This window comes from Oncorhynchus masou, chromosome 12 (genome assembly GCF_036934945.1).
Source record: "Oncorhynchus masou masou isolate Uvic2021 chromosome 12, UVic_Omas_1.1, whole genome shotgun sequence".
NCBI classification, from domain to species: domain Eukaryota; kingdom Metazoa; phylum Chordata; class Actinopteri; order Salmoniformes; family Salmonidae; genus Oncorhynchus; species Oncorhynchus masou.
In genome coordinates, this window is record NC_088223.1 from 65,132,229 (window position 1) to 65,147,109 (window position 14,881).

Below are 14,881 nucleotides of genomic sequence, written 5' to 3' on the forward strand. Positions count from 1 at the left end.
GAACACATCGGTCTCATATAATCCTGTGTTATTATGAACCACTCTTGAGTGGATGTACATACTGTTCTTTTTGTATGCTGAATTAAATAATTAAATATTTATAAACTAATTAAAGAATCTTTACCAAGCTCGTTAAAAATTTCCCAAGACCGCACATTATCAGCATCATCATCAACATGGTGAAAATTGTTTTGGTCAATTAGAAAAAACTTGCCAAGAGAACTACATAATCTCACAAATTGATGTTTTTGGAATAGACTAGCTATATTTCTTCCCCTCAAAGCATTACTGTTTTAATCTCCAAGTATTAAGAAAATAAACATTTCACACAATCATCTGTGAACCTATGATAAATGAACACACTTCTGATGTGTTGTAGTGTTTCATCCCAAGGCCAATTGGGAACAACCTCTCAATTACAAAATACCTGGGAAACTGTTTATTTGGACATTCCTCGCTGTCACAAAGACCATTGTAAGAAAGCTTTAATTCTATCACAGGTTTAGCCTAACGCTCATATGAATTAGGTGAGATCTTGGAAGTGGTTAAACCTCCAATTAAAAAACAAAATAAATCTAATTTATTTGAATACAAAGGGTTAGGTTGTTACTAAAAGGAAGTATTACCCTCTGACCAAACGTTGTGTTGCCTTGTGGTTCTCATTATTCTTAACAGACACAAAACGCTAGTGAGGGCTTGAAGCTAAGCATCTTGGCCAATGCTGTGCTCTGACACATTGAGGCTACAACCTGCACAAGCCGAACATAATGTACCACTATTGACCTAGCCTGCCCATGGGGGCACAGATGCTGCCAACACAGCTACAGCAATATAGAACAGCAGGGGAAGTATGTTTAATAGAATGCAATCATAGGTACATGAGCTTTTTGGAGGCCTTTTATGAGCTCGGTTTGTGTTTGCAGTGGTCAATAGCTGCTAACAAATTGGGTGATAGGCATGTTTTAACTGATTAAAGTCTTTCTATTTGAGGAATTATGAGAAATGTACAGCGGAGTGGATTCCAGATACACTGGCGTGTTTGAGTGGTAAGGCGAAAGTAGCCGACTGTAAACGGAAGTTGACAGTAAAGTCAGGGGAGGTACAAATGCACCGACAGCAAGTCGGACAACTTCTGCTGTTTCTAGGAAACGTTACAATGGGAGACATGGAAGGGTAGCCTAGTGGTTAGAGCGTTGGACTAGCAACTGGAAGGTTGATGGTTTTCTCAAAGTATTAGCAGGTAGTGAGTGCACAGGCTGCTAGAATGAGAACATACAGAGCCCTCCGTAATTATTGGCACAGTGAAGCATTTTGTTTTCTTTCGGCTCTGTACTACAGCACTTTAGATTTGAAATTATACGGCGATGAGGTTAAAGTGCAGACTGTCAGCATTAATTTCAGGTTATTTTCATCCATATCGGGTCAACCGTTTAGGAATTACAGCAAAGCTATCAACAAGGCAAGGGGTGAATACATTGAAGTGTCTGAAATATAAAATATTTGTTTAAGACTTTTTTGGTTACTACATGATTCCAAATGTGTTATTTCATAGTTTTGACGTCTTCACTACTATTCTACAATGTTGAAAATAGTAAAAAATAAAGAAAAACCCTTGAATGACTAGGTGTCCAAACTTTTGACTAACACGCAATGATTGCATCAAGCTTGTGACACTACAAATTTGTTGGCTGCATTTGCTGTTTGTTTTGGTTGTGTTTCAGATTATTTTGTGCCCAATAGAAATTAATAGTAAATAATGTATTGTGTCACTTTGGAATCATTTACATTGTAAATAAGAATAGCATATGTTTCTAAACACTTCTAAACATGTACATTAATGTGGATGCTAGCATGATTACGGATAGTCCTGAAATGAATCGTCAATAATGATGAGTGAGAAAGTTACAGACACACAAATATCATACCCACCAGCCTCCCCTGTTACTTGCCATTACTTCATGCCTTGTACCTTCCTCATTATTAGTTGTGATTGTGCAACATGGAATTATAACAGAAGTGATTAAATGGAGTCCACAAAGATTATTCCTTTTTGGTAATTGATTGCATGTCATCATCACTATAGACTACAGTGAATTTCTTTAATTCTCAACCTTTATGTTGGTTTTGTCAGTAAGCATGTAAAGAACAGCATTTTATTCAATCACATGAATGACAAAGCACTCAGGGTAAGTTACTGGGTAAAAGACATGACAATAATTATACTACACACTACACAATACATGTACATCAGTTCACATAAGTTACAGGGTAAACAATATGCCAAGTAATATGCCAAGCACTCAAATGCACTTCATATTGAACCCACGACTGTTGTCTGGGGTACTTCAAATCAAATCTAGTATAATTTCATATGTCACATGTTTTGTAAACAACAGGTGTGGACTAACAGTGAAATGCCTAATTACAGGCCCTTCCCAACAATGCAGAGACAATGAAAGTAGAGAAATAATAGAAAAATAAAACATGTAACAATAACGTAATAGTAGATACACAATGAGTAACGATAACTTGGCATTATACAAGGGGTACCAGTACAGAGTCGATATGCAGTGGTACGAGGTAATTGAGTTATATATGTACATATAACTAGGAATAAAGTGACAGATAATGTACAGTAGCAGCAGCGTATGTGATGAGTCAAAAAAAGTTTATGCAAAAAAAGTCAATGCAGATAGTCCGACTAGCTATTTGGTTAATTTAGCAGTCTTATGCCTTGGGGGTAGAAGCTGTTCAGGGTTTGGTTAATTTAGCAGTCTTATGCCTTGGGGGTAGAAGCTGTTCAGAGTCCTGTTGGTTCCAAACTTGGTGCATCGGTACCGCTTGCCATGTGGTAGCAGAGAGAATAGTCTAGGTGGCTGGAGTCTTTCACAATTTTTAGGGCCTTCCTCTGACACTGCCTCATATAGATGTTCTGGATGGCAGGGAGCTCAGCCCCAGTGATGTACTGGGCTGTACGCAATACTCTCTGTAGCGCCTTGTGGTCAGATGCCAAGTGGTTGCCATACCAAGCGGTGATGCACCCAGTCAAGATACTCTCAATGGAGCAGGTGTAAAACATTTTGAGGACCTGAGGACCCATGCCAAATCTTTTCAGCGTCTTGAGGGGGAGATGTGTTTTCGTGCCCTCTCCACGACTGTGTTGGTGTGTTTGGACCGTGATAGATCCTTAGTGATGTGGACTACCGCCCTGTCGATGATGAGTGCTTGGCCTTCTGTTTCCTGTTGTCCACGATCAGCTCCATTGCCTTGCTGACGTTGAGGGAGAAGTTGATGTCCTGGCACCACACTACCTGGTCTCTAACTTCCTCCCTATAGGCTGTCTCATCGTCGTTGGAGTTGTGCACTGTCACACAGTCATGGGTGAACAGGGAGTAGAGGAGGGGACTAAGCACACACCCCTGAGGGGCACCCGTGTTGAGGGTCAGTGTGGCAAATGTGTTGTTGCCTACCCTCACCAGCTGGGGATGTCCCATCAGGAAGACCAGGATCCAGTTGCAGGGGTTCAGTCCCATGGTCCTTAGCTTAGTTATGAGCTTGGAGGGCACTATAGTGTTGAACGCTGAGCTATAGTCAATAAACAGCATTTTTACATACTGTAGGTGCCTTTTGTCCAAGTGGGAAAGGGCAGTGTGGAGTGCAATAAAGTCATCTGCAGATTTGTTAGGGCGGTATGCGAATTGGAGTGGGTGCAGGGTGAATGGGATGATTGTGTTGATGTGAGCCATGACCAGCCTTTCAAAGCATTTCATGGCTACAGATGTGAGTGCTACGGGGCTATAGGTATTTAGACAGGCTACCTTGGTGTTCTTGAGCACAGGGACTATGGTGGTCTGCTTGAAACATGTAAGTTGTACAGACTGGGTCAGAGAGAGGTTGAAAATGTCACTGAAGACACTTGTCAGCAGGTCAGCGCATGTTCTGAGTACACATCCTGGTAATTTGTCTGCTCATTAAGGGTCCATTTCCCGAACACAGATTAAGCCTCTAAAATTGCCAGTGTAGAAATCCCCTAAAATAACCCACATGTAGCTTACAATACGCATTCTATTTTATTCACACTTAATAGACAATCAACAATTTTGCATTTGTTTGGTGACAGCAATATTACATACAAGACAAATTGTAGACTATAACATGGGACACAACATTACATCTAGATAGGTACAGTAGGATATTTCATTTATTTATGTATGTAGTCTTATGTAATTAGATCCTAAGGATGTAAGAATAAAGTAAACATTGCATTGATAATAACCAATGATAGTTGGTGACATCAACCATTTATGAGCATGTAGTGCCTTTTGCTTCCAAAAAAACAGAAGGTTGTCTCGAACAATGCTTTGGTTCCGACTTCAAGTTGCAGTTGGTGAGGAGCAAACGGTTGAAATGTCCAGTCAACTGCAGTCGAATGATCATGACCTTTGATCACGTGGTTGTTGTAAAGGTCATGCAGTTGACATGTTGTTGCAAGTCGGACAATTTTTATACCATAATGCAACACACTTTGAAAGGCGGTGACCAACGTTGGTCAACATTTTGACAAAAGCGATCCGCTCGAACGCACCCACAATGTTTCCTGTAATCCAGACAAGCCAGTGTCATGGATACATAACCCTCTTTTCATGCTGAGTTACAACAGTACATACTGTATATAGAAACATAGTGTAGAAGGAGTGAACAATGGACACTATCTACTTAGAATCTTCAAAGGGTGTCCTGTGAACCTATCTGTCAGCATTCTAAAAGCAGTGCCAGCAAGTAAGGATGGACACAATCTGTCGTGATGGGGAATGGGCGTGGGGGGTAGATGTGTGTTGGAGGAGGGTAGCGCGTGGAGAGCTAGAGTAGAATAGTGAACAGTGAGTCCACTAAAGCCATGCTGTCATAGACTGTGTGCATTCTGGTCTCATAGACTAGATGTAACATAGAACATGGAAACCCGGACACTCAAATTAGTATAATATGTTACGTTTGGTATGGTTACATAAGACAGAAGGGTTACTTAGGGCAAAAACTAAAGGAGGGTGGTTGGACTGGGTGGATGGGTAGGCGTATAACACGAATGTCTAGCAACACAAAGGTTGTGCGTTTGAATCTCATCTCGGACAACTTCAGCATTTTAGCAACTTTGCAACTACTTACTACTCTTTAGCTATTTTGCAACTACTTAGCATGTACGATAACCCTTCCCCTAACCTAACTCCCAACTCCTAACCATACCTTTAACCCTTAACCCTAAGCCTAGCTAACATTAGCCACCTAGCTAACATCCATGTTAGCCACCTAGCTAAAGTTAGCTAGAATTCGTAACATATCATATGTATTGCAAATTCATAACATATTGTAAGAATTTCAATTCTTAACATATAATACATATTGTAATTCGTAACATATCATACAAACTGTAATTCGTAACATATCATATGAATTGTAATTCGGAACATATCATCCGAAATAGATGAAGGACATCCGCAAATTAATTAATACAACGTAACATATCATGGATTTTCGTTTACCATGTTACATCTACCCCTGAGTCCATGTTGGTGTGTGTGGGTGTGATGTGAATGGACATGGATATGACTGTATGTTGACTCTTGACTTGGAGTGCAATAGTAAACACCATCCTTTCACAAGGCCTCCACTTGACCCTTTGAACACAAAGCTAAAGACAGTGCCCTTTTACTAATGGTAACATGAAGGATTTTCCACAGCCTGGCCTTAGAGCCATACAAAGTAGACTATACGTATTTTTGAGCACCTCCAAGACATATTTGATTTGTAATGTACTAATGGTCTAATGGTGTAGACTAGGTATTCCAAACTGGGGTATACCAAATAAAAATAATTAATTCAAAAAATAAATACAAATTCTTCACATTTTCAAACAGTACATTTATATTTTCCAACGGGGCTATAAATTTGGGTGAGTTTTTTTAATCACCTGAGTAGCCTTTTCTCTGCCAAAAATAAGAAGTGTTCAGCAAAATAACAACACAATGTCAGATACAGGTAGCCTAGTCAAATAATTAACATCCAATCACATTAACCGTTACTCTCTTGTGGGAAAACATCTCTCTTGCGCAGACATTTAGAAACAAAACGTGACAATTTAAAAAATAAGCCCTGGGAGTTTTTTGAGCGAGAATTAAGACGACTTTCAAATAGTCAGATGTATTAAAGCAACAGATACCATCAATAAGAAGGGGCTAGAAGCATCTTATATGGTGAGCTACCGGGTGGCTAGGAGAGGCAAGCCCCATGCTATTGTGGAGGACTTCATTATTCCTGCTGCTGTGGTTATGGCTGAGACAATACTGTGGGAAAAGGCCCAAAAAACTACACAGACAATTCCTCCATCAAACAACACTGTTTCAAGACGCATCAGTGACATGGCAGGAGATTTTTTGAAACAATTACTGCTTCGCATACAAGCCAGTGAATTATATGCATTACAGCTGGATGAGTCAACAGACGTGGTGGGCCTGGCACAGCTCCTGGTATATGTAATTTACGTTTATTAAGGAAGACATCCTCTTCTGCAAACCACTGGAAACCAGGACAACATGAGAGGATATTTTTTAAATTACTGGACAGCTTTGTGACATCAAATGGATTTGGTGGTCAAGATGTGTTGGTATCTGTACTGATGGCGCAAAAGCCATGACAGGGAGACATAGTGGAGTGGTAACGAGCGTGCAGGCAGTTGCTTCCGACACCACTTGGGTACACTGCAGGATCCACCGAGAGACTCTTGCTGCCAAGGGAATGGCTGACAGCTTGAAAGACGTTTTGGACACTACAGTGAAAATGGTTAACTTTGTTACAGCAAGGCCGCTGAAGTCTCACATATTTTCTGCATTATGCAATGATATGGGCAGCGAACATGTAATACTTTTACAACATACAGAAGTGCGCTGGTTATCAAGGGGTAAAGTATTGACTTTTTTTTTTAAATTGAGAGACGAGCACAAAGTTTTCTTTACCGACCATAATTTTCACTTGTCTGACAACTTGCATGATGACAAGTTTCTCACATGACAGGCCTATCTAGGTGATGTTTTTTTCTCACCTGAATTATCTGAATCGAGATTTACAGGGACTCTCTGCAACTACGTATATTCAATGTGCGGTACAAAATTGAGGCTATGATTAAGAAGTTGGAGCTCTTTTCTGTCTGCATTAACAAGGACAACACACAGGTCTTTCCGTCATTGTATGTTTTTTTTGTGTGCAAATGAACAAAAGCTTTTCGGACAATGTCAAATGTGATATAGCGAAGCACCTGAGCGAGCTGGGTGCGCAATTACACAGGTACTTTCCCAAAACGGACGACACAAACAACTGGATTCGTTATCCCTTTCATGCCCTGCCTCCAGTCCACTTACCGATATCTGAACAAGAGAGCCTGATCGAAATTGCAACAAGCAGTTCTGTGAAAATGTAATTTAATCAGAAGCCACTGACAGATTTTTGGATTGGGCTTCGCTCAGAGTTTCTTGCCTTGGCAAATCGCGTTGTTAAGACACTGATGCCCTTTGCAACCACGTACCTATGTAAGAGTGGATTCTCGGCCCTCACTAGCATGAAAACTAAATACAGGCACAGACCGTGTGTGGAAAATGATTTAAAACTGAGACTCTCTCCAATACAACCCAACATTGCAGAGTTATGTGCATCCTTTCAAGCACACCCGTCAACATTATACCAGTTTAATATGCTGCGTGAATGTATTCGCTCCCATATCAGCTAAAAATAAAATGTCATAATCTTTGCTCCTGGATAAAATCCACACGGCTAGCAGCTCTTTTTACAGTTTCAAAATATCCTAAAATAGGGTAGTTATTATTTCTAAACAAAATACCTTTGGTGGGGATTCTAAGAAGGCTACAATGTTGTTTGGTTTATTGTCTGAACAGTTGTTAGGTTTATATTTGGGTATCAACACAAAATATGCTACTTTGATGCATAGCCTATAGATCAAGGAACGGTATTTACATTTTCATCACTTTTGTTTTCATGGATTTATAGCAACACTGGTGATTATTTTTAGAGCAGTTTAAATTGATAGAATAGACCTAAAGAGAAAGAGGAATAAAATACATTTTTCTGGTTCCATTTCAACCAAGAAAATTTGGTGGTAAAATACAGCCTCGTTGAGAAAGGGTGCGTTCCACAGCTAAGGCATGGTGAAGCAACAACCGATGGTTGTGTGCCATGTCATCAACTGTGTCATCGACTGACAAATAGCTATAACATATGATTAGGTTAGCTGATACTTAAATACCTATCCAGGCATTATAAGAGCTGTCAGGCATCAGCAACGTCTAAGCATAGGAATGCGCTCAAAGGGCGATATTTGTTACCAATGCGAAATAGACTGTACTATGATGCATAGCCTAAAGATCAGATCAATGAACGAAGCGAGGTTGGTGGTAAAATACAGATTCATTGCCTACACACACACACACAACACAACCCACACAGCTGTGCAAGGAACTCTCCATCCCCTTACAGTATTTGAATGGAACAAAACTGTGTTGTGAGCAGCATAAGCAGGACAACATAAGAAGCCGCCCGTTTTTGTGAGAATTTAAAAAATATAGATATACTGCGTTACGCTCCGAATCATTGCATTGTGTAAGATCTGCAGAGACTCTAAGATGGATGATACTATACGTCCTCTAATTTGTATGAAATTATACAACCGCTATTAATGTAGCCAAACGTAACGTAATATATTGTACTAAATGGAGGGAACAGACATAAATCCTACGAATTTGTCATGACTTCCGCCGAAGTCGGCTCCTCTTCTTGTTCGGGCGGCATTCGGTGGTCAACGTCACCGGTTTTCTAGCCATCGCCGCTCCATTTTTCATTGATCCAATTGTTTTGTCTTGTTCCCTGCACACCTGGTTTTCATTCCCCAATCACACTGCATGTATTTATTCCTCAGTTCCCCCTCATGTCTTTGTGTGAAATTGTTTGTGTTACATGTTAACCTTTTTGGGATAGGGGGCATCATTTTCACTTTTGGATGAAGAGCGTGCCCAGAGTGAACTGCCTCCTACTCTGTCCCAGATGCTAATATATGCATATTATTATTAGTATTGGATAGAGTTTGAAGTTTCTAAAACTGTTTGAATGATGCCTGTGAGTATAACAGTACTCATATGGCAGGTGAAAACCTGAGAAAAATCTGAGGTTTGTAGTTTTTCAAAGCTTGGCCTACCGAATACACAGTGAGATATGGATAAAGTTGCACTTCCTACGGCTTCCACTAGATGTCAACCGTCTTTAGAAACTTGAATGAGGATTCTACAATAAAGGAGGGGCTCATGAGACCTCGTTGAGTCAGTGGTCTGGCAGAGTGCCTTGGTCTCATGACGCGCACTCCCGACGGAGTTGCCTATCATTCCAGTGCTATTCTGAAGACAAAGGAATTCTCCTGTTGGAACATTGAGGTTTTATGTTAAAAACATCCTAAAGATTGATTCCATACATCGTTTGACATGTTTCTAAAGGACTGTAACCAAACATTTCGAGTTTTTGTCTGGATGAAGTGCCTGCGCCTCATGAAGATGGATTACTGGGCTGAACATGCTAACAACAAGTGGCTATTTGGACATAAATTATGGACTTTATGGAACTTTATGGAACAAATCAGTAATTTATTGTCGAACTGGGATTCCTGGGAGTGCCTTCTGATGAAAATCATCAAAGGTAAGTGAATATTTATGGTGTTGTTTCTAACTTTGTTGACTCCAAAATGGCGGATATTCCTCTGGCTGTTTTGGGTTTTGAGTGCCGTTCTCAGATTATGCTTTTTCCGTAAAGTTTTTTTGAAATCTGACACTGCGGTTGCATTAACCTCTCTGGGCAACCCGACACGCAAGTGTCCCACCTTGCCAACAATAAATGCAAATGGGCTACGCCAAATGCTAATAGCACTCGTTAAAACTCAAACGTTCATTAAAACTCACATGCAGGGTACTCAATTCAAGCTACACTCGTTGTGAATCTAGCCAACGAGTCAGATTTTTAAAATGCTTTTCGGCGAAAGCATGAGAAGCTATTATCTGATAGCATGCAACACCCCGAAATACCAGAACGGGACGTAAACAAAAGAATTAGCGTAGCCGGCGCTACACAAAACGCAGAAATAAAATATAAAACATTCATTACCTTTGACGAGCTTCTTTGTTGGTACTCCTATATGTCCCATAAACATCACAATTGGGTCTTTTTTTCAATTAAATCGGTCCTTGTATACCCAAAATGTCCATTTATGAAGACCGTCAGATCCAGGAAAAACACTGTTTTTAAACGCAACGTTATTTTTTTAAATTAAAAAAGTTGCCTATAAACTTTGATAAAACACTTCAAACTACTTCTGTAATCCAACTTTAGGTATTAGTAAACGTTAATAAACGATCAAATTGATCACGGAGCGATCTGTATTCAATAGGCACAAGTTTGGAAAACGTAGCCCACCTTTCCAGTTGCATTTTTCCCAGCTGTGGACCTGAAGACCGGATGTGGCTATTACTCAGATGACCAAGGATTTAGTTGCATCGAAATCACAACACTGGCGACATCGTGTGGAAGCTGTAGGAACTGTAATCCCATCCTTAAGTATTTTTCCTTCCAATAGACAATACATAGACTGGCGGATTGATTTTTTCTCCGTCAATTTTGTGATCAGGTTTCCTTGCGATTTTGACCACGGAACTCGTTCTGTTATAGTCATAGACACCATTGAACCAGTTATAGAAACTTCAGAGTGTTTTCTATGCACACATACTAATCATATGCATATACTATATTCCTGGCATGAGTAGCAGGACGTTGAAATGTTGAGCGATTTTTAACAGAATGTTGAAAAAAAAGTAGCCCGATCTCTAAGAGGTTTTGGAGAAGTCTATCTTTAATTCTGTGTATAACACTTGTATCTTTTATCAATGTTTTGTCTCAGGATGGTAAGTTGGTGGTTGAAGATATCCCTCCAGTGGTGTGGGGGCTGTGCTTTGGCAAAGTGGGTGGGGTTATATCCTTCCTGTTTGGCCCTGTCCGGGGTGTCCTCGGGTGGGGCCACAGTGTCTCCTGACCCCTCCTGTCTCAGCCTCCAGTATTTATGCTGCAGTAGTTTATGTGTCGGGGGGCTGGGGTCAGTTTGTTATATCTGGAGTACTTCTCCTGTCCAATTCGGTGTCCTGTGTGAATCTAAGTGTGCGTTCTCTAATTCTCTCCTTCTCTCTCTCGGAGGACCTGAGCCCTAGGACCATGCCCCAGGACTACTTGACATGATGACTCCTTGCTGTCCCCAGTCCACCTGGCCGTGCTGCTGCTCCAGTTTCAACTGACCTGAGCCCTAGGACCATGCCCCAGGACTACTTGACATGATGACTCCTTGCTGTCCCCAGTCCACCTGGCCGTGCTGCTGCTCCAGTTTCAACTGTTCTGCCTTATTATTATTCGACCATGCTGGTCATTTATGAACATTTGAACATCTTGGCCATGTTCTGTTATAATCTCTACCCGGCACAGCCAGAAGAGGACTGGCCACCCCACATAGCCTGGTTCCTCTCTAGGTTTCTTCCTAGGTTTTGGCTTTTCTAGGGAGTTTTTCCTAGCCACCGTGCTTCTACACCTGCATTGCTTGCTGTTTGGGGTTTTAGGCTGGGTTTCTGTACAGCACTTTGAGATATCAGCTGATGTACGAAGGGCTATATAAATAAATTTGATTTGATTTGATTTGTTTATTATGAGTATTTCTGCAAAAACACAGGATGTTTTGGAATCAAAACATTACTGCACGTAAGGCGCCAATGTAAACTGAGATTTTTGTATATAAATATGCACATTATCGAACAAAACATACATGTATTGTGTAACATGATGTCCTATGAGTGTCATCTGATGAAGATCATCAAAGGTTAGTGATTAATTTGATCTATAATTCTACTTTTTGTGACTGATATCTTTGGCTGGAAAAATGGCTGTGTTTTTTTGACTTGGCTATGACCTAACATAATCATATGTTGTGCTTTTGTTGTAAAGCATTTTTGAAATCGTACACGATGGGTAGATTAACAAGATGTTTATCTTTCATATGCTGTATTGGACTTGTTAATGTGTGAAAGTTACATATTTCCCAAAAATATTTTTGAATTTCGCGCACTGCCTGTTCAGCGGATGTTGACGAGGGTTTCCGTGCGCTAGAAAGATTAATTGTTGACGCGCCAGACTGGTTTGCTTTTACCGTGTTGTTCACAAAGTTGTTTATTGTTAAACATATATTATTGTGACTGTTTTGTGCATTTTGCACTTTTGCCTATGGGCTGGAGGTTTTGACACTGTTGGGTCCATCTGTTGGTTTCTCCTGCCTCAATAAAGCGTGCGCCTGTTCACAACTCTCTGCTCTCCTGCACCTGACTTCGCTACCAGTACGCACACAACTGACAGAATCACACACCACCCATGGAGTCAGCAGGGGCAGGTACCCTGGTCAGAGGAGTCGAGGAGCGCGTTCGGGAACACTTGGCAATGCTGCAACATCTCGGTGACACGATGGATCTCGCTGACCAGACCATGGACCGCTGGGAGAGACAGGAAGTCTTGACCAGCACAACTGGAGTTACCTCTACCCGTCCCTTCTGGATCCAGTCTCAGTGGAATGCGTCTCTCCCTTCACAGGGAGTATGATGGGACGGCAGCACGGTGCCAGAGGTTCCTATTACAGATGGACCTATACCTGGCCACCGTTCACCCAGCTCCCTCGGGAAGGGAGAGGGTGTCCGCCCTCGTCTCATGCCTCTCGGGGAGAGCTCTGGAGTGGGCAAACGCCGTGTGGGATGAAGGAGACGGGGCGTTGGACCAGTTCAAGGAGGGGAACGGCTCTTCCACGTGAGGCAGGGGACAAGGAGCACCCAGTTCGCACTGGAATTCCGGACCTTGGCCGCCGGAGCAGGATGGAACGACAGGGCCCTTATCGACCACTACCAATGCAGCACGAGGACGTCTCATGAGAGTTGGTCTGCAGGGATGCCACTATCACTTTTGACCAACTGGTGGATCTGTCCATCCGGTTGGATAACCTCCTGGTCACCCGCAGACGTCCACAGAGGGCTCTGTCGGTTCCATCTTCCAGCACACCCACTCCGGTGCCCATGGAGCTGGGAAGGGCTGCGGCGTAGGCAGGCTGGAGGAGGGGCCTTCACGCGCACCATCTGTGGCCACAGAGGGCACACTGCCGGTTCCATCTTCCAGCACCCCCGCTCCGGTGCCCATGGAACTGGGAGGGGTTGCGGGGTAGGCATGCTGGAGGAGGGGCCTTCACATGCACCAGCTGTGGCTTTAGAGGGCAGACTGCCTGTCGGTGCCGGTTTGGAACCTTTGGGAGTCGAGTCAGCAGGCAGGGCACTCCGGCGTCACCCCAGGTGAGTCTGCACCACTCTCATCCAGAGTCCTGTTGTCCAACTGTTTGTACCTGTTTGTTTTCCCCGCATTCCCAGCATAAGGCACTCGTTGATTCAGGCGCGGCTGGGAATTTATCGACAGAGCGCTTGCCCTTAGTTTAGGGATCCCCATTATTCCTGTGGTTAGACCTTTCCCGGTACACGCTCTGGATAGTTGACCATTAGGGTCCGGGCTAATCAGGGAAGGCACCATCTCCCTGGCCATGGTGATGCAGGGGGGTCATGAGGAGAGAATCAATCTCTTTCTCATTGAGTCTCCTGCGTTTCCTGTGGTACTAGACCTTCCCTGGTTAGCTCGTCATACCCCACCATTTCATGGCAACAGAGGGCTCTCACAGGGTGGTCGCGAGAGTGTTCAGGGAGGTGTGTAGGGGTTTCCGTTGGTGCTACCACTGTGGAAAGTCCAGACCAGGTCTCCACCGTGCGCATCCCCCAGAATATGCCGATTTGGCACTCGCCTTCTATAAAAAGAAGGCAACTCAATTACCACCCCATCGACGGGGGGATTGTGCAATAAATCTGCTGGTAGATGCTGCACTTCCCAGGAGTCACGTGTATCCCCTGTCGCAAGCGGAGCCGGCGGTTATGGAGACATATGTCTCCAAATCCCTGCGTCAGGGGTACATTTGGTCCTCCACTTCACCCGCCTCCTCGAGTTTCTTTTTTGTGAAGAAGGATGGAGGTCTGGACCCGTGACTATCGAGGTCTCTATCAAATCATGGTGAGGTACAGTTACCCGCTACCTCTTATCGCCACGGTGATTGAATCAATGCACGGGGCGCGCTTCTTCACTAAACTGCATTTCAGGAGTGCGTACAACCCGGTGCGTATCCGGGAGGGAGACGAGTGGAAGACGGCGTTTAGTACCACATCAGGGCATTATGAGTACCTCGTCATGCCGTACGGGTTGATGAATACTCCATCAGTCTTCCAATCCTTTGTAGATGAGATTTTCAGGGACCTGCATGGGCAGTGTGTAGTGGTGTATATCGATGACATTCTGATATACTCCGCTACACACGCCGAGCATGTGTCCTTGGTGAGCAGGGTACTTGGACGACTGTTGGAGCATGATCTGTACGTCAAGGCTGAGAAATGCCTGTTCTTTCAGCATGCCGTCTCCTTCCTAGGGTATCGCATTTCAACATCAGTGTTGGAGATGGAGAGTGACGTGCGGAATTGGCCGACTCCCACCACGGTAAAGGAGGTGCAGCGGTTTTTAAGGTTTGCCAATTACTACCGGAGATTTATCAGGGGCTTTGCCTAGGTGGCTGCTCCCATTACCTCACTGTTGAAGGGGGGTCCTGTACGTCTGTAGTGGTCTGTTGAGGCGGACAGGGTTTTGGACACCTAAGGGCTCTGTTAACCTCGGTTCCCGTGCT